The sequence below is a fragment of the Equus caballus genome, chromosome 11 (assembly GCF_041296265.1).
Source record: "Equus caballus isolate H_3958 breed thoroughbred chromosome 11, TB-T2T, whole genome shotgun sequence".
NCBI lineage: Eukaryota > Metazoa > Chordata > Mammalia > Perissodactyla > Equidae > Equus > Equus caballus.
In genome coordinates this window covers 60,393,634-60,412,318 of record NC_091694.1, presented here as the reverse complement: position 1 = coordinate 60,412,318, position 18,685 = coordinate 60,393,634, and the positions used below count along the sequence as shown (strand labels likewise).

The window sequence follows — 18,685 nt, the reverse complement described above, 5'->3', positions numbered from 1 at the left end:
TCTGTGTTCTTGATCATGACCCCACTTTACAGATGAGAAAACTGAGGTTCAGAGAGGTTAGGGTCACAGAGCAGAGCCGGGATCTCACTCCAGGTGGGTCTGTTTTCAAACTCCACTGACCTCTTTTTTGTTGTTCAATGCCTCCCTCCACAGACCCCCCGTGTGGCTTCTCTGAGGGCCCCAAGGCCTTGTCTTCAGAAGTCCTGCATGTGGAAGCTTGGAGTAGAGATTTAGCTCCCTCCATCCCTCTTTGGCATCCCCCATGGGGGGCTGTCCTTGCGAGCAGTGAGCCACCAGGTGCCAGCCACCCAGCCCAGGTCCTCAGAGGGTGACCCAGGCTGTCAGGGCCACCAGCTTGCTGGGCCAGGAACTGGGGACACTTCCCCAGGGGATCTGCCTGCCAGGAAAGTGGAATGCACAGGACCACCCTCACATCTGAGTGACCTGAAGCTGATGATGCCACTGGGCACCCAGTGCTGTTGAGGCTGTCTGGGACACTCAGACCACCGTAGACAGACTCGCAGTCTTTCCTCAACTCTGCACAGCCCCGTGGTGTGACTTTGGCCCAGTTCTTGCCCCCTCGGAGCCTCGGTCTCCAGCATTGCCTCCAAGGCTCTAGCACTGTTGCCCCCTGGGGGTGGGATGTGGCAGTGGGAGCAGGCTCTTTCCAGTGGGGACGGTCAGTGTGGCCCTGCGCATGGGGGACTCCTCATCTGCCCAGGGCAGTCCTTGACCCCAGGCCAGCCTCAGTGGAAGAAGCTGAGAGCCTGACTGGGCAAGGGGGTGGGTAGGGCCTGCAATCACACAGGTGTGAGTCCTGATCTCAGCTACCACTTACAAGCTACATGACCTCGCTGGGTCGCTTCACTGTCCGGGCTTCAGTTGTCTCATCTGAAAAATGGGGACATTCATGGTACTGGCCTCAGAATCACGCCTGAGCAGTAAGTGAAACCTGCTTCGAGTCCTCAGCCCAGCGTCCGGGGCACAGGAAGTACTCAGTAAATGGCCTCCGCTGTTCATATTGTTGTCGGTGTTGTTAGAGGTGTCATCAGTGCTTTTGGCCAAAGTTCCCAGTTCTTCATCCTCCCAAGCCCGTGGCGGGGTGCTGCTTTCTGACGTCCTGTGGTTGGGTGGGGTCCTGTGACCAGTGCTGGTCAATGAGACACATGTCTTTCCCAGGCTGCGCATTTCACTCCTAGAGTGAGATTCAGAAGCATCTTTCCCTCTGCAGCCCGAGGTGTGGCTGCTGCCCTCCTGGGTGTGTGACATGAATGACAAATAAACCTTTATTATTTTAAGCTCTTGAGATTTGGGGGTTTTGTTATAGCAATGTAGCCTTGCCCACCCTGACTGATACATCATAACTGTCATCGTCGTCACTGGCATTCAAGTGTGCCCCCACCAGGGGTCCATACAGGAGGGCAGTGAGCAGTGCCGACCTGGCAAAAACAGCTTTATTGCTGACCTGTTTCTAGAATTGTTCCTGTCAGACTCTCACTCATTTATTCACTTTCTCGCTGATTTGTGTTCATCATTCATTTGTTCCACCAATGTCTCTTGAGCTCTTGTTTCATAGGCCCAAGGGAGCCCACAGGATGGTGGGGAGCTGGACCACGGACATTCTGCAGAGCGGCAGTGCGTGGCCCAGAGGGGACGGGGCCGGCCTCCCCTGTCGGGCTCAGAGGTGGGGAATGCTCAAGGGACGGGGTGGGCGTCAGACTTGCAGAGCCGGGCAGAGGGAAGGAACAGCATCCAGGACAGTGGGTCCTGCTTGAGCAAAGTCCGAGAAGTGGCGAGAGGCCTGGGCAGCTGGGTCTGGCCAGCAGGGATGGGACCAGCTAGCAGCCAGGCTGGAGGGAGACTTGGGCCTTTGGCCAGTGCTCTGGGCTGAAGGATGAGGATGAATTGTGGGTGAAACCAAAGGCCAGCAGTCGGAGGGAGGGAGAGCAGGTAGGAGACTGGGCTGAGGGTCCCGGTGGGGAGGAGCTGGACAAGCGTCTGATAGGGGAAGCTCAGGCCCAGGAAGAGCCCAGGGCTGGATGGCCTTTGGTTGTGGGCAGCCCCCGCAGCCTGGGGAGCGATGGGCTGGATGGGGGCACCCTGCACAGCGACAGGGAAGGATTGGGGGGCTCGCTGCAGCGTCGGTGCCTGAGCGACGTCCAGGGGAGATGTCCAGATGCAGGTTAGTAGACAACGCTGAAGGAAGGTGAGAACCACGCCTCCTACCCAAGAGCTCGCTGCTGATTTGGGGTGGGGCCTGAGCTGGGAGCGGGCGGCACCCTTTCTCCTTCTCCCAGTGCCGCCTCCTCCCGTGTCTCAGGGGAAAACATGGCAACTCCTGCGGTGGGGTCACTGTTAAAGATTTCTCCGTTCAAATAGAGAAGCCTTCCTATCTTGAATAGCAGGGTGTCGTCCTCATTCCGCACATGTTTACTGAGCCCTGCTGTGTGCCGGGCACTGTCCTAGGTGCACTTCAGGGAGCAGAGCAGAGATCCTTGCTCTGTTCTAGTGGGAGACAGTACTGTAGAGGATGTTGGAAGGCGATAAATGCAAAGAGGAAAAAAATAGAGCAGGGGAGGGCCTCAGGAGTCAGGGAGATGTTTGCAGTTTAAAACTGGGGAGTCAGGAATAGCCTCACTGAGTCTGTGACCTGTGAGTGAAGAGCCTTGTGCATATCTGAGAGAAGGGCAGGCAGAGGGAATGGCTGTGCAAAGGCCCTGAGACAAGAACATGCTTTGCATGTTGCAAAAACAGCAAAAGGGCCAGTGTGACCAGGGTGAGTGAGGGTAGAGGGTCATGAAAGGCCTCCAGGCCATGGCTGGGACTGTAGCTTTCACTTTCACTTGAAGTGAGGTGGGGGCCACCAGAGGTGTGCCCTGAGCAGATTTAGGAGCTCACAGGCTCCCTGGGACCTTGAGGAGGCAAGACAGAACGTGGAGAGCAGGAGAAGGCCCCTGGAATCCTTGGGCCCCTGACAGCTGTATGACCTAAGCTTACCCCACCCCCATCTCCCAGAAATGGAGGAGTGGGTCCCCTTACCTCTCAGGCCTCCCTCCTGCCATCCTTGTCCCCTCCCTCCTCCAGCTACTGCCCTTCCCTGCACCGTCCTCTCCTCTTGCCCACCCGCCTCCCTCAAATGACTCCTCAGCCTGTGGACTGTCTGGGTCTCTGACGTGTATGCTGACCGAAAGGCGGCAGCAGGGGGAGGCTGGCCTCCCATCCCGCAGGAGACCCTTGACGAAGGCTGAGCAGCCAGTTGCTTAGCAAGCCCTTGTTTTCTCTAACACAAGTGCTCGTTGGCCTAGATCGTACGAACAAGGAAGGAATTGGCTTTCACATTCTCCTGTCCCCTCTGGGCTGCGCTCCTGGGCGAGGTGGGGGACCAGGTGCGAGGAACCCCCGCCCCATCATAGAATTGTGAAATCTAAGTGTTCCTGGGGCAGGATCTGGCCTGAGTGGGTGAGTGGGTCACTGTCACCCACACCTCTTTGCACACTTGATGTGGTGTCCTCACACAGCTCGTAGCTTCTCATGTTTGAGGCTCGACTCTCCGTGTCCCCCGTGTCCCTGTCCCTCACTGGTGGTCATCTCTTATCCACACTCCCCTTCTAACAAATGAGCGATCCCAGACAAGGTGAGGGGCACAGGGCAATGGCTCAGTCTGGAGACCAGGTTCCTATCCAAGGCTGGGCCCCAGCTAACCCACCAGAGCCCACCCTCCCTCTGTGCTCAAATGCTCAAGCCTGTGCAGAAACACCCAGAAGGCTCCAGCGTCACAACTGCTGGGGCTGGAGCTGAAGCCGGTGCCAGGTCCCCTGCTCTCCCCACTCCAGGCACAAAGGGAGCCCTTTGTCTTAGAGTCCTCCATGGGCCTTTCCTACCCTCAGGCGCAGAGTGGGCTGGAGCACCCCATTTTACAGGCAGGAAGACTGAGTCCCAGTGAGCGGAAGGGGCTTACATTGAGAGGAGCCCACAGCCGGAGTTCCTCCCACGTGCTCCCGCAGCACCCCGGAACCATCGCTGTGACGACAGTGACCACGGCCGGAGGGCCTGCTCTGTGCCGCCTGGCTTCCTTCTGTGGGGGACAGGCTCCCTGTACAGCAGAGGAGGCGCTGAGGCTGAGCGGGCCCCCCAGCCTGGGCGAGAGGCGGGCCAGCCGCCGGGGCTCTGAGCTCGCGCTGTGCACTGCCTGTTGGGGGCAGGTTCCTCTCAGTTTCTCCCTCTGTTTTGGTCTCTCCCACAGACTCAGAAACGCCCCTTCCCCACCCCCAGGTGCCCACCCGGACTTCCTTCTCCTCGCAGGCATCTCCAGAGGCCCTGCCCCTCCGGCCTCCCGCTCTGGTTCCCAGCATCCCGTCCCCGCTGCCCCGACATGCAGGCCACCGAGCGTGATCTCGGCCCAGCCTGGAGCAGCCGCCAAGCAGCCCCTGGCTGCTCCCCGACGTCTCCTTCCTGCACAGCCCTGGGTCTGCCCCGCATGGCCTTCCAGGCCCCTGGCCTCATTCTGGCTTTGATCTCCCTCGTCTGTGCTGGGCTGTGGCCTCTGGGCGTGACCGGGGCCTGTTGGGCCTTGGGAAGCTGGGGCCTCTGCTGGGCCCCATGAGCCCTAAGACCTGGTCCAAAGTGGCGAGTGTGAGAGGCCCTAGAGCTTTGCTCTGAATCTTGAGGGCCCACATGTAAGAGCGCTGTGCCTGGGGTGCGTGCACGTGTGGGACAGCCACTCGGGCTTTAGAAACCTGTGTGTCACAGAACCAGAGAGGAGGAGAGAGCCCAGGAGGGCAATTCCAAGAGTTGGTGTTCTAGGAGGAAATCCTCTTTGTGCACACTCGTTCCTAGATGCCAGCCCACTGTGGCAGTACAGACACACACACACTCAGATACAGACACACCCACACACCCCTGCCACTTGTGGTCACATTCACAGACACTCAGACCCCTTCCCACACCCTCCAGAAATCTGTGTCACACACACAGACATGCCCTCTACCGCCAGACGGCCATGGCCACATGACCATGTACACACTCGCTTCAGGGCTCTAAAGATGCAAGAGACGCACATACAAGGGACTCAGGCTGCTGCATATACCCACCGGTCAGGGCTGGTGGCCACAGTGAGGGCGACTCAGAAGCCAGCTTTTCACAGAGAAACAGAGCCGCTGACTTCTGCGTGACCTGGCCCTCGAACACACACACAGGCACACACGCACACAGCCACAGCCAGAGGTGCCCTCCCTGCTGCTGGCGTGGGGGTTTTCCGCCTCTTTTCAGAGCTGGGATCTGGCCAGAGACCCCCTTCACGGCCAGGCCCCTGGCTCCGTGAGTCAGAGGCTCCTGGTGCTCCCTGCTCCCCGGAGAAATGGCTGCACAGCGCCAACCTCAGTGCAGAAGATGGGAACTTCTGCTTGGAGGCCCCGCTGGCCCGACATTGGGGCTGGTAGCTGGCCTTGATGGGCACAAGCTGCTCTGCCTGTGCCTTGGCCCCGTGCCCAGCTGCACCTGGCAGATGTGTACCCTTTCCCTGGTGTGCACCAAAGACGTGCCCTCTCCTCATGTCAGAGGTGGGGAAACTGAGACAAAAACGTGGGCAGAGACTGTTTCAAGGACACCCGCATGTCCTGCCTCATTTGAGATGGACAGTCCCCTTGGAAGCCCATGCATCCTGTAGGTGGGGAACTTCAAGGTCACTTTCTCCAGGGGCCCAGAGAGGGCAAGAGTCTTGCCCAAGGTCACACAGCAAATCCGTGGCATAAGCTGACCAGACTCTTACTCCAGAGCTGTCCTGGTGGGGGCCCCATGTGTGCATGGGGGGGTTGTTGAGGGGGAGCAGGCAAGGGGAGGAGGCAGGGCCTGAGTTCCCTCTCCCCCTCTCTGCTCCCTCCTCTCCCTCGCATGCATGGGTTTGTTTGGAGAATGACTCACAGGAATGCAGCAAAATCCTGATGGATGGGAAGGCAGGGCCGCAGTACCGGAAAACCTCTCCAGAGTGGAGAGGCGGGACTGAGCCGCGGGGCCAGAGAGGCTGGTGATCAGGAGAGCCCTGTGTGCAGATAGGGAGGCTGAGGCCCTAGGAGAACTCCAGGCACTGCCCGCTGTGGAGCTCTCCTTCGTCGGCATGATCACACACCTATGCATGCACGCATGCACACACACAGGCCCAACTGCAGCCGTGCACCTGGGCTCCAGGCCCCTGCCTTCTCTCTGGGCCAGTCTCTCCACTGCAGGCTTTCCCCAGGTTTCTATCTTTGTGCCTTTGCACATTGACACACAGTAGGTGATTCACCAGTGTGTGTTGGCACTGATCGTGACCCAAGATGGACCCTTCTGGGTGCACGTTAGCCCTGATAGGGGTGCGATTCATTCAGTCCTGTAATGAAGCTTCCTGGGGGCCTACTGTGTGCTGGGCACTGCCAGGGGCAAGGGAGGCCGGGATGAGGAGGGGCTACCCCTCTCATCCCCAGCTCACAGTCCGATGGGGGAGGAGTGTCTAGGGGCCTCGACGGGCCCCGTGGGTGGTAGGGCACGTAACAGAAGGATGAAGTCAGGAATAGGCACAGGGCACAGCAGCTACGAGTTGGCACCCTGGGAACTGGGAGGGTGCGGAGCATAAAGGTGCTAGGAGGTCGGGCGGGGTCGGTCAGGCCACACAGGGAGCCGCCTAGAGGCTGCAGGCCTCTGCTGGAGGGAGGCTGTCCTCCTCGTGCCACCTCTGGGGCGTCTCTGAGGGTGGCAAGGCACTCGCCTCCCAGCACCTCGAAGCCTCGCGCCTGGCGACGGCCTGCCTGGCAGAGGTGGCCCCAGGCCCCAGAGCCAGGACCCCAGCGCCCCCCAGGCCCAGCCTCTCAGTGCCTGCTGACGGTCATCACGTGGGTGTGCGGCCCTGGATGACCAGATCTGTGTTTTCAAGAGAAGCTGGCATTTGGATCTCTGTGTGAACTCTCCTGGCTCAGTTAACAAAAGGTGCAGTGTGGTCTAAACCGCACGTCCACAGGCAGAGGGCCACTGGCTCATGGTGTCTGCTCTGGGGGCACTTGCATTTTGCTTTTGCTCCTTTTACATTGCTTATTTTATTGGAAACAACCCAAATATTCACTGAGCTGCCACTCTGTGCTAGGGGTGGGCAAGACACCTGGTGATAGAGCTGCCATTTTAGTGGAGGAGAAGATGGTGGACAAGAGACAGACATGTCAGGTGATAAGTGTTATAAAGAGAAAGAGAGTGATGCTACAGAAATAGAGTTGGGGGAAGGCTGAGCAGACATCTAGAGAAGTGTGTTCTGGGTAGAGAGAACAGTCAGTGCAAAGGCCCTGAGGCAGGACCTTGCTTGATATGTTTGAGGGGGCCAGCATGGCTGGAGCAGAGGGAGCAAGTGGGAGAGAGGGAGGAGATGAGGTCAGAGGTAGCAGAGACATCAGTTTAGCTTTAACTCTTTTTTTTTTTTGGAGGAAGATTAGCCCTGAGCTAACATCTGCTGCCAATCCTCCTCTTTTTGCTGAGGAAGACTGGCCCTGAGCTAACATCGTGCCCATCTTCCTCTACTTTATACGTGGGACGCCTACCACAGCATGGCTTTTGCCCGGGATCCAAACTGGTGAACCCTGGGCCGCCGAAGTGGAAGGTGCGCACTTAACTGCTGCGCCACCAGGCCAGCCCCAGCTTTAACTCTCGTGTGAGGTGGGACCATGGGAATTCTGAGTTAGGGGAGGATGTGATCGGACTCAGCTTTAGCAGGCTCCCTCTGGCTGTCAGAAGGGCTGAAGGGGCAGGCGTGGGCGCAGGGAGGCGCCCTGTACTGGTGCGGGAGGAGGCGACTGCGCTGGTCCATGAGGACGAAGTAGACTGGTGGCTCACAGAGGCTACGGTGTGGGGGAGAGTGGGAGTGGCTGCTAATGGGTACTGGTTTCTTTTGGAGGATGAAAATGTTCTGAAATTAGATAGTGTTGATGGTTGCACAACTCTGTGAATATACCGAAAACCACTTTAAAACGGTGAATTTTATAGTCACGTGTCGCTTAATGACGGGGACACGTTCTGAGAAATGCATGGTTAGGTGACTTCATCGTGTGACTGTTGTAGAGCGCACTTGCACAGACCTAGATGGCGCAGCCTCCTATGCACCTGGGCTGCGTGGTGCTCATCTTACGGGCCCTGCGCCGTGTGTGCAGTCTGTCGTTGACCACCACGTCATTATGTGCTGCATGACCGTATGGGAATTGTACAGCATCTCAATTAGAAAAGTTTAGAGCACATCAGGATTTCCAAATAAAACTGATGGGCATAGAGAAGATTGGAAGGAAATGTTAATTGTCACAGGATGAGGGAGACCCTGGATTTTTTTTTTCCCCTTTCTACTTTTGTATATTTCCCAACTTTTAAAATTAAAAGTAAGTATTTCTCTCAGAAAAATAACTGCTTTGTGTCCTGGGGGTGGACAGGGGAGTGGTGTGCAGGGCCGGGCCTCCCACACCAGCCCCCTGAGCTCCGTGTGTCTGCCCAGCTTCCACGTGGCAGCTTTGGGCAGGAGCGCTCCTCTGCCCCCAGCTCTGACCTGGAATTCCATTCCTGCTCACATGGCCTTGGTCAAGTCACAGGACCAGAGACCCCAGCGGCTCCCCCCGCCGTCTAGTGTCTGAGCCGCCTGCATGCCATCTCCAAGAGACCACCTTTTCCTGCTTGCACGCCTTCAGCCACAGGTCGCTCACCACCTCCCGAGGCAGCTTGCTCATTCCATTTCTGGGCAGCTCTGCCTGGTGGCAAGCTCTTCCTTATAAGGAGGTGAAATCTGTCTTCCTGTTGCTTCTACCCCTCCTCAGCTCCCTCTCTGAGCCCCAGTTTCTGGGTCTGTAGCATGGGGCTCCTGGGCCCCTCCCTGCCCCCTCCGTTGGCTGTTGGGAGGTTGTGAAGGGGTTCGGGGACTAGTAGCCCAGAGCATGTTTTTGGTGGTCATTTGGTACTGGGGACAAAGCGTGGGGGAACTTTGCCCCAAGAGCAAAACCAAGTAGGACTGCCAACTGAAACATTCAGACCATCGCCATGAAACTGGAATTTGATGCTTATCCTCAAACCCCTCCATCAAGCAGGAGGAGATAGTCCCCATCAGAGCTCACGTTTGTCAAAGGCTCGTGAAGTGGCAGGCCCCGTGGTGACTTCATGTACTCATTTCCAGGAATCCTCAACACAGTCCAGGCCCCACTCTTCTCCCATCTTAAAGGAGAAAACACCGAGGCACAGAAACGTGGCGGGAAGCAGCCGGGTATGCGTCTTGTCGCACAGTTTGGGAGTGGTGCAGACTGGATCAGAAGGCTGACCAGCGACCAAGCCCCCCCCCCCCGCAGAAGTGTGTGGGAGCGAGACTGGAAGGACGCCTGGCAGTGGCTGGTTGGACTTGGCGCCTGGCCCTGTCAGTTGTCGAGTGAAGGCTCCCGTGCCTGCTCTTGGAGCCCCTCGTCGCAGGCGCTGGGTTTGGAGGAGTGTCCTGGTCTTGGACCATGACGTTTTTCTAAGGGAGAGAGAGATCAGGTTTAGAAGCCTGCTCCCTGTCCAGATCACCTCCCCACCCCGAGGTAAGCAGGAGCAGAAGCATTACCCCTCTTCTCAGCGTGGAAACTGGGCCCAGAAAAGCTGTGGAGCTGCCCAGGGACACAGCCAGGGTGCTACGAGCTGGACTTGCACTGGGTGTGGGCCGGGGCCGCGCCTCTCCTGGTTGCGGGAGTGTGGGGAGGATGGGAACCCACTTCTCACCCAGGCACTGTCCTGGAGAGCCCAGGCGGGCGTGTGAAGCACGTGGGTCTCCTTTCCCCCTCACACGTGCCGTGCCAGGTCAGACTGCTCTGGCCGGGGCCCTGGGCGAGACAGGTGACTGAGAACGGCTCTGTGAGGAGCTCACGGCACAGGGCAGCGGTTCAGGCTCCACCCAGGGTCACTTGGTCCTTGTGCCTCTCTCTTCTGCTCTCTGAGCCTCAGTTTCCACACATCTCAAATGGGCTGAGGACACGGACCTCCGAGGATTGCCGAGAGCGTCCCCTGGGGAACGCTTGGCAGAGTCGGCACCATCTCCGTCTGCCACCCCTGTCCTGTGGTACAGTCATCTGGGTTCCACCAGGGAGTTTTGGGATGAAGCCAAACCAGGAGGAAAAGCACAAGAACAATCGTCTCCGCATCCCCACCCCCGCCGCCTCCCCACCACAGACTCATGTGGTGAAACATTCTCACAGCACAGTGAACGTCCCTCCCACCCCCACCCTCCCTTTGATCAGCAGTTTCTTTTCCATCCTTTCAGAGGCCATCTCTGCAGATTCAGGCACCCTGAAAAGGGCTTCCAATTCGAGTGCTCCCTGGGACTCGCCTGCCCCAGGAGTAGCGGGCGCAGGTCTCTCATCCCATTGTGTGGCTCACAGACTGAGGCGGGGGACCAGGGCTTCCTTAGCAGAGAGGCAGTTGGCCACGTCGTGCCACAGGCTGAGGGCCTGTTGTAGCCAGCCCAGGTCCAGGAGGGACAAGATCAGGAGGACTTCAGGGCTCCTCACTTGGCTGGGGGTCAGGAGAAGCCCTGGGGCAGCACCCCTGGTGCCGCCAAGTCAAGGGAGGGCAGAGGCCCGTGGGCTCAGAGCTGAGCTGGGCAAGGGCTGGAGGGGTCACTCGAGTGGTTGAGCCCCCCAGGGACACCCACGAGCTCCGGGGCCCCACACTGGGGCTGCCTGGGGTCAAGGAGCAGACGACGTGTGGAGGCAGGTGGCTGCCACCCAGGTGTGTGCGCTGTGTGGGTGCACTCCTCCATAAAGGAACAAGACTTGCATGTCCTTACGTGTGCATCTGTGTTGAGTTTACGTGTACATGTCCCTGTTTGCATCTCCTTGCGTGCATATAAGTGCATGTGTGTCTCTGACTTTGTGAGTGTGCATATGCACAGATGGTGTGCTGTGTATTTCCACCTGGGGGAGTATGTGTTTCTGTGTGTCCTCACTGCCCCGATCTGCTGGGTGACGTGGGGCAGGCTCTCTGGAAGCCCTGGGTTTGGGGAGGCAGTAATGCTCGCCTTCTCTCTGGGTCTCCTCCAGGCAGGCAGGCATAGAGAGCCGCTGGGCCCAGGGAAGGGTTCTGCGGCCCCTCAGGAGAGGACGAGCAGGCGGCTGTTGGCATTCCCATTCCCAGGCACCGGGGAACCATGGGCCTGGGCTGGAGGGGCTGTGAGAGGGACAGAGGCCGGGGACAGTCTGCATGTGTGCATGTCTGGTTCTGTGTCTTGGGTTTGTGTGTGTGTGCGCTGGTGCCTGTGCACCTCAGGCTGTATGTGTCTTTGCACGTGTGTTTGTGTGTGAGGGTTTCTGGGGTTGGGCCCGTGGACCTGACTGTGTGTGGGTCTGTCTGGCCCTGGGTGTGTCCGTGTGTGCTCACGCTGGCCCAGGCAGCCCTCCTGCGTGGTGCTGCTGGCCTCCGCTTGGAGGAGCGTCAGTGGCCTCAGGCTCTCATTGGTTACCTCGTGAGCCTTGAGGCCTCAATGTGGGTCCTGTGTGGGCTTGATGGCACGTGTTACCTCCGGGGTGTGATGGCTCTGAGCTGGGCCCCATCTGTCCTTCCCACATGCTCCCTGGTGGCCTGGTGGAATGTGTCCACGGCATGGTCACCACAGTGCACCCCTGCAAGCATTGGAGCTCAGTCTCAGGCTGGGGGTGTGGTCAGGGGTCAATCTGTAGCAGGGTCCAGATGTTGGTCTATGTTTTAGGGACTATGGCTGGGGTCAGAAGCCATTCATGGTAGAGGGTGGAGGTCAGTCTGTGGCTGGGGTCAGGGTGAGGGGCTCACACTGTGGCTGGCGCCAAGGGTCAGAATGTGACCGCGGCTGTGACTAAGGTTCGGTCAGGGTCCATCTGTATTGGCGCAGAGGACTGTCAGCCACGCTGCTCTCCCCAGCCCCTTGGTGGCTCCCTGGCCATGGATGCAGGTTTGAGCCCCGGGCTGCAGCTGCTTGAGAGGTAGGTGCCCAGGGACTAGAAGGCGCCTGTGGGCCCTGCCACACAGGCACGTGGCTGCCGTGATCTGCTCCCACAGCTGTGACAGGATCCCAGCCAGGCCAGGTGTGCCAGGAGCGGATGGTCTTGGTCATAACCGGAACCAAGGTGTGCCCTCTGGACCCAGGAGAGAACCAGAGAATGCAGAGCAGGGGCAGCGCCTCCCCACACTGAGGAAGGGCTGCGGGGCCCCCGCCCGCCCCCTAGGGGCGCTCTCCTCACCCTGGTGCTCTGTCATTCCTTCTTCCCTCTCTCCTTCATTTGCTCCCTTTCTCTTCCATTCTTCTCACATTTCTCTCATCCTTCCCCACTCCTCCCTTCCCTCTGTCCTTCCTCTCCACTTCCCTGGCTGGCTGTCTTCTTCTCCAGCTGCCCAGCCCTCCTCTTTGTCCCGTTCATTGACCCTCTGAGCCCTGCCTGCAGCACCCCCGCTCTCTGAATCCGGGGCCTGACCTCCTGCAAGCTCAGGGACACGAGTTTAGCATCTTCCAGTGTGCTCAGATGCCGAGAAAGGAAGGTGAATGCCAATGGGGGCGGTGCGGGCAGGGGGCTTCAGGCTGCACTGGCCGGCATCACCCAGGACCCGGAGGTGGCAGGGGCGGCGGGGGTGAGAGGTTACAGACCTCCCGCGAGGTTCGTCCTCTGGAGCCCACACCCCATGAAGAGGTCCCCTAGTGGGTGGGTCTGCCCTGTCTGAGTCTGAAGCTGTGTGACCTCATCTGGTAACCTGCCACAGTCTAGTAAAGAAGGATGGACAGACTGATGGCAGAGAAAGCTGCAGATAGCAGAGGTCAAAGGTTGCACAGATCAAAGGCAGGCAGAAGGAGACCTGGCCTTGGTCTCCATCTGGGCAGGCATTGGTGGGCACACCCCAGCCCAACCCCTGTAGGGCTGCAGGCCAGCCTAGGGCAGAGGTTGTGATGTGACCCCCCACCCCCACGCAGGAGAGGTGGATGCTAGACAGCCTTTCTCCCACCCTAACTCTGGCCAGAACCCAAAGAGAGAGATCCCAGATCTTCCTCGACATCCACTGCCGTCCCCTGGGATTGGGGGGGCACGCCAGCTGTTTGAAAATGTCCCCAAAACTTAAGGGAACTTAGATATTTATAATCCTGACCCAGCCCACCCCCTCCCCCAGTCAAACCATCAAGTTCTTTGCTTTCAGAGAAACATTTTCTCGAGTGTTTTGCTCTCGGGCTCACATGGTGGTCCAGCTCTCAGGAAGTGCTGGGCATGAGAGGGTTTTTGTGGAGGAGAAAAAGGAACGAGGCTGGGATTGTGCAGTGACTATGCCAGCCCAAGAGGCCAGGAGGTTTGCCTGTTTTGTTCACTGCCATGTCCCTGGCACCCCCAACAACACCTGGCACTGGTGGGCGCTCAACAAACCTGCCTCAAAGGAGAGACTTGTGGAGATTCATGGAGAGGATTTGCTGAGACTGGTCTGGGACAACAGGAGCACCAGGAGAGAAGCCAAACAGGGCCCTTGGCCCCTGGCCTGGACCGACATGCTCATAAAAAGGGGAAACTGAGGCTGGGAGTGGGAAGGTGACTTGTCAGGTTGCTGGCTGCTGACCCAGTCAGGGCACTGCTCCTGGTACATCCACTAGAAATGGGCCCTCTTCAGCAGCTGTCCAAGCTAACAGATTGGCATAAAGGTCATTAACCTGTCCGAGGGGCAGGGTGGTTCCTTTCTGAGGGCTGGCCTTCCTTCCAGCCGGGGGAGCCTGCCCCTGACCACTCACCTGGCAGGACTGGCTGATCACAGCAGCACCATCCTTCTGGTTGTTTGAGGCCAAATGCATCAGCTAATCCTGTTAGCTGTACTTCCAAAATAAATCCAGAATCTGACGCCTTCTCAGCTCTCCATGGCCCCCACCCTGGCCAGGCCCTGTCATCGCCCACCTGGACTCGTGCAGGGTCCACCTCATGGGCCTCCCCGCTCCTGCCCTGGCCCCATGTCTGTTCTCTTTACGGCAGCCAGGAGACAATGTGAGGACCTAAGGGAGATCACGTCCCTCCTCTGCTCAAAACACTCCAGAGACCCCCCATCCCAATCCCTGTAAAAGCCAGAATCCTCACAGAGGCACACAAGGCCCTGTGGTGTGGCCCCTGTCACCCCTCTCTCCCCATCTCTTCCCACTTGCCCCAGTGCTCACTCCGCTCCAGCCATACCAGCTTTTGCCATTCCTTGAAAATCCTCATCCTGCTCCTGCCTCTGGGCCTTTGCACCTGCTGCTCTCTTCCCCCCTAGAGAGCTGCATGCCTCACTACCTTTGTCTTTCAAGTCTATTCTCAAATGTTTTCAAGTGAGAGTTCTCTGAACACCCAATGTGAAAACACAGCCCTCCCCAGATGCCCCCAGTCCCCTTCCCTGGCTTTATTTATTTTTTCACAGCAGGCTGTGCTTAAATGTAGCATATGACGTGATTTACTCATTCATTCTGTTTCTTATCTGTCTCATGACTAGAAAGAAGGGAAGCTTTGTCTCATTTCAGGCCCTGAATCCCCAACACGTAGAAAAGTACCTGGAACACAGTAGGTCCTCAGTAAATATCTGCCGAGCAAATGCATGAGTACTTCTGCCACACTCGAGTGCCATGACTGTAGGCAAGTCTGTTGTTTGGACCCAGCCTCTGAAAAGGGGAGGGTGACTGATCTGAGGGAAAGACAGAAATTTGCAGTCCAAACCTGTGTGGAGTGGATGTGGAAAGCTACCTCGCCCACCTCTGACCCCAGGCCTGCAGACATGCTCTTCTGTTCTCTCTTTGGAGAGCCACAGCCCCCGAAGGCCAGGAGGGCTTGGGGTTACCAGATGAGGGCTGAGCTCGAACTTGACTTCTGGCTGTCAGTGGCACCTGCCTGGCCTGGTGGGTAGAGTCCAAGCCCCTCTTCTCTGCCTCTTGTGCCCATCTGGGTGGCTCCTGGCATAACCCCTGACCTGGTGGCCTGTCAGTGAGCCCAACCTGGCAGCCCCACTGATACCATTGCCTGTGCTTCCCTGGCCCCCCCCTGGGGTCCCCTGCCTGGCCCCTGTTCGTTCTTTAACCCTGGAGTGGCGTTTGGACACACGCTTTGCAGGAAAGCAGCTATTCAGATAGTGCTAGGCTAACAGAAGGGCAGCCCGTCCTGGTGCAGGCTCTCCTGAGCACAGCCACACCTCACCAGGAGGCAGCAGCCCTTTGAGACCTGTGGTCACCCCCAGCCTGATCCATAGAACTCTCTGGCCCTCTCCCCTTGAGCCTGGGGCGGGACACACAGGGTGGGTGATGGAGTCACACCCCTGGGGGGTGTAGGGAGCCTGCTGGCCAGGTAGCCTCCCCTGCTGGTCATTCCCTCAGTGTTTATGGAGTGCCTGCTGTGTGCTGGGTGCTGCCACTGGATCCTGTGGAATCCTGTCACTATGGTCTGATGGAACAAGCAGGGGTTTGGGGACCATGCAGACTTGAGTTTGAATCTTGGTGCCGGCACTTCATTCATTCATTTGTTAAATGCATATTGAGCACCTGCTGTGTGCTGAGCAGAGGCCAGCAAGATCTCTTTAGAAGCTTATGGTCAGGTGTGGCTCAGACAGTCTCTGTGTGTTCTCGACAAGTCCTTTGATGGCTCTGACCTGATTTCTCCTCCCAGAGATGGGCAGATCCTGATGGGCTCCGTGATAAGGCTTGTGGAAGGGCCCTGCCTCAGTAGCGGGGGTTTCCATCTCCCTTTGGCAGATGTGAATCTGGACTCCTCTGCCACACTGCCGCAGGAACAGAGAGGCCCCTGGAACAGATGAAAGGCTCTGCTTTCCTTTGGGATAAGCCATCTCACCACCAACTCATTCTGCCAAATCCCCAGGACATCTGCCCAGAATCCCAGAATCCGTGAAGGGCGCTCACTGATTGACCGCTGATGAGTCATGTGACCTGTCCTTGCCCTGATGTTTTCCATCCCCACCCTTCCAGTGTTCTCCAAAGGGGCTGTTGATTCAAAGAAGAGAAAGCCCTGGGCTGGGCTGGGTCAGGTCAGTCTCCTTCATTCATTCACTCATTCATTCATTCAACAAATACTTATTCAATGTGTGCCAGGCACTGTTCCAGGTAAAGAGGAAACACCAATGAGCAAAAAGACAAAAATAACTACAAAATACATAAATAAATTTTATGGTACACGAGAAGCTGAGGAAGAGCATTCTAGGCAGAGAGACCAGCGAGTGCAAAGGCTCTGAGGTGAAAGTATGCCTGGTGAATTCAAGAAACCGCAAGTTGATGAGGTGGCGAGTAAGAGTGGGGAGGCCATGAGGTCAGAGACAGTGTGGGTCTGACGGTGTGGGATCTCATCAGCCACTATAAGGACTTTTTTTCTTCTTCACTCTGAAACTAGGGAGGTGGGGGGAGCCTGTTCCTGGCCCCCAGGGCAAGGGGGCACACACTACCATCCTCATACTCCCACCTGCCAGGTTTGACCTTGGCCTTGTGAGTGGCTGCATGGAGAAGGTGGCTGAGTCAGGATGTGACAGGGACAGTGGAAGGTCAGGTGGCACTGGGATAGGGTTGCTGGTCGGTTTGGCTGGGCTGGTGGTCCCCAGCAGGGTTTGGGGATTTCTTGTCTAATGGTGCACACGGCGGGCCTCTCCTGGCAGCAGCCTCAGGCCTGAGTGACCCTGCTTCCCAGGCCAGATAATTGAAAATAGAGACCAAGCAGCCCACATTTTAAAGATGGGGAGACCAAAGCCCAAAGAGGCGCTAGGCTGCCCTGGGTTCTGCAGGCTGGGAGTGGGTGCCTGCAATCAGCTGCTTTGTTTTTGCTGCATTCTTACCAGTTGAGCCAGAGGGCACGTTTAGGGTCTGTTTCTGGGAGAAAGGCCCGCTCTTTGCCCCTGGGTGGCCACGCTCAGGAGTCTAGGTAGGCTGTAAGATGCTCCAGGTCAGTGGTTCCCAAGCCTGACTGTAAGATGTTGATTCCTAGACAGAGGGAACAGCATGTGCAAAGGCACTGGGCACTTGGATTGATTAGGTCTGGGCTAGAGCCCAGGAATCTGCTTTTTGTTTGCAGTTGACACTGTACCAGTGGTAGGTTTGGGAGTGACTGTTAAGGTCACTGAGGTACTAGTGGCTTCTGTGTCACCAGGCTCTGCACACCCTTCAGCCAAGGACCTGGAGGCACAGCAGTCCTCTCAGGAAGCCTCTTCTTGCTCCCTGCTCCCCCCAGAGGGTTGGGCTGAGGGAGGCACTCAAGCTGAGCACAGAAATGTGCTGCCTGCTTGCCGCGGACCTCGCCAAGGAGCCGCCTGGCCTCTGGGCGGCCAGGCAGCGGCCAGGCAGCGGGGAGAAGCCTCCCCATGCCCAGCTGACTCGGAATTAGTGGCGGGGTTTGGGGGTCAGTGAATGGGGAGAGGAAGTTGGCGATCACTGAACAGCAAAACCTAAGCGTAATAGAGGTCGTGGGGTGCGCTCCTCGCTTCTTGCCAGAACGAAGAGGGGCCTGAGAGGGGAGCAAAGGAGAAAGTGGAGAGAGCGGGGTCTGACACGTCTGTGTGATCCCTGGCGCGATAGTCGGGTGGACGCGTGTGTGGATAGAAGGGTGGGTAGACGGAGAGACGGATAGATGAATGAATGAACGGCTGCGGGGGCAGGGAGCAGCCTGGCGAGGGGCGGGCTAGCGAGCGCTCAATCACAGCCCCGGGGCGCGGCGCCGCCCGCTGCGCTCGGAACCCCCCTGCCACGGCCCCGCCTGGGACGCGTAATTCCGTGCCCCCGGGCTCCGGAGCTGCTCCCGGTGGCCTTTAGCGTGCGGGCAGCGCCGCGGGGCGAACCTGGAGGTGCGGTCCTGCCTGGAGGCTCCCGGTCCCGCTCTTCTTTGTCTCAGCCTGGTCCTCCGCTGTCTCCTGGCCGCGACCCGCCTCTTCAGGCATCCCTCGCCTCTCGCTTCTGGGCTGCTCCCGGATCTCCGAGTCTCAGTCCCCGCTGCTCCCAGCGCATAGGTGTCTCCCCAGCCCAGTTGGGTCCATCAAACCCAGTGCCTCTAGGACCGCGGGGCCGTCAAGTGCCAGGATCTCCAAGCTGCGTCTCCGGTGCAGGGGGGCGGGGGGAGGCGCGGGATGATGGCCCCGCTCGTCTCCGCCTTCTCTCTCCCGCCCCTCCTCCGCCACTACTCGTCGCGCTGCGCCCCGACCCCAGAGCAGCTTGTTCGCGCCTTAAGCAGCTCTTTTGCGGCGGTGCGATCCCCGACGCCACGCGGATCACCCCCCCGTCGCCAGGGCTCAGACCCTCCCGCAGAACACAGCCCACACAAGACCGCCTGCGGACACACACCACAGCCTCTCTCCGAACCACGGCCCTGCACAGGCGCACTGCCCCTACACGCACAGATGAACAGCCCCAACAACCGCAATCCCACTCGCAAACAAGCCCACACGGATACACAACACCCCTCAGACACACTCGGGCCCACGCAGACACAATCTCATATACACATGCAACCTCATACAGACACAGCCCCTCGGACACACAGCCCTACAACAGGCACAGTGCCACCCACGCAGTCACACAACCCCCCCCCCCCATAAACAATCACACAAACAACCCCACGCAGGCACCGCATCACTCAGTTCCTCCGAGACCCAGAAATACATTCACAAGCTCGTAGCCAGACCCCCAAACCCCGTGACATTCACACGTAGGACAGACCAGAAATATACA

At 58.3% G+C, this 18,685-nt stretch overlaps 1 protein-coding gene and 1 long non-coding RNA gene across 2 annotated transcripts in view; one reads left to right on the top strand and one right to left on the bottom strand.

Annotated features, from left to right (window-relative positions):
* The window catches only part of RAI1 (retinoic acid induced 1), a 118,574-nt gene that overhangs the window by 19,000 nt on the left and 80,889 nt on the right, over positions 1-18,685 (top strand). The gene's annotated exons all lie outside the window — the stretch shown is intronic.
* On the bottom strand, positions 9,254-16,948 carry LOC138916336 (uncharacterized). The gene is made up of 4 exons (XR_011423531.1): positions 16,804-16,948; positions 15,616-15,767; positions 14,531-14,661; positions 9,254-9,496 (listed from the first exon to the last, which is right to left on the bottom strand). It is a non-coding gene; the product is annotated as an uncharacterized lncRNA (long non-coding RNA).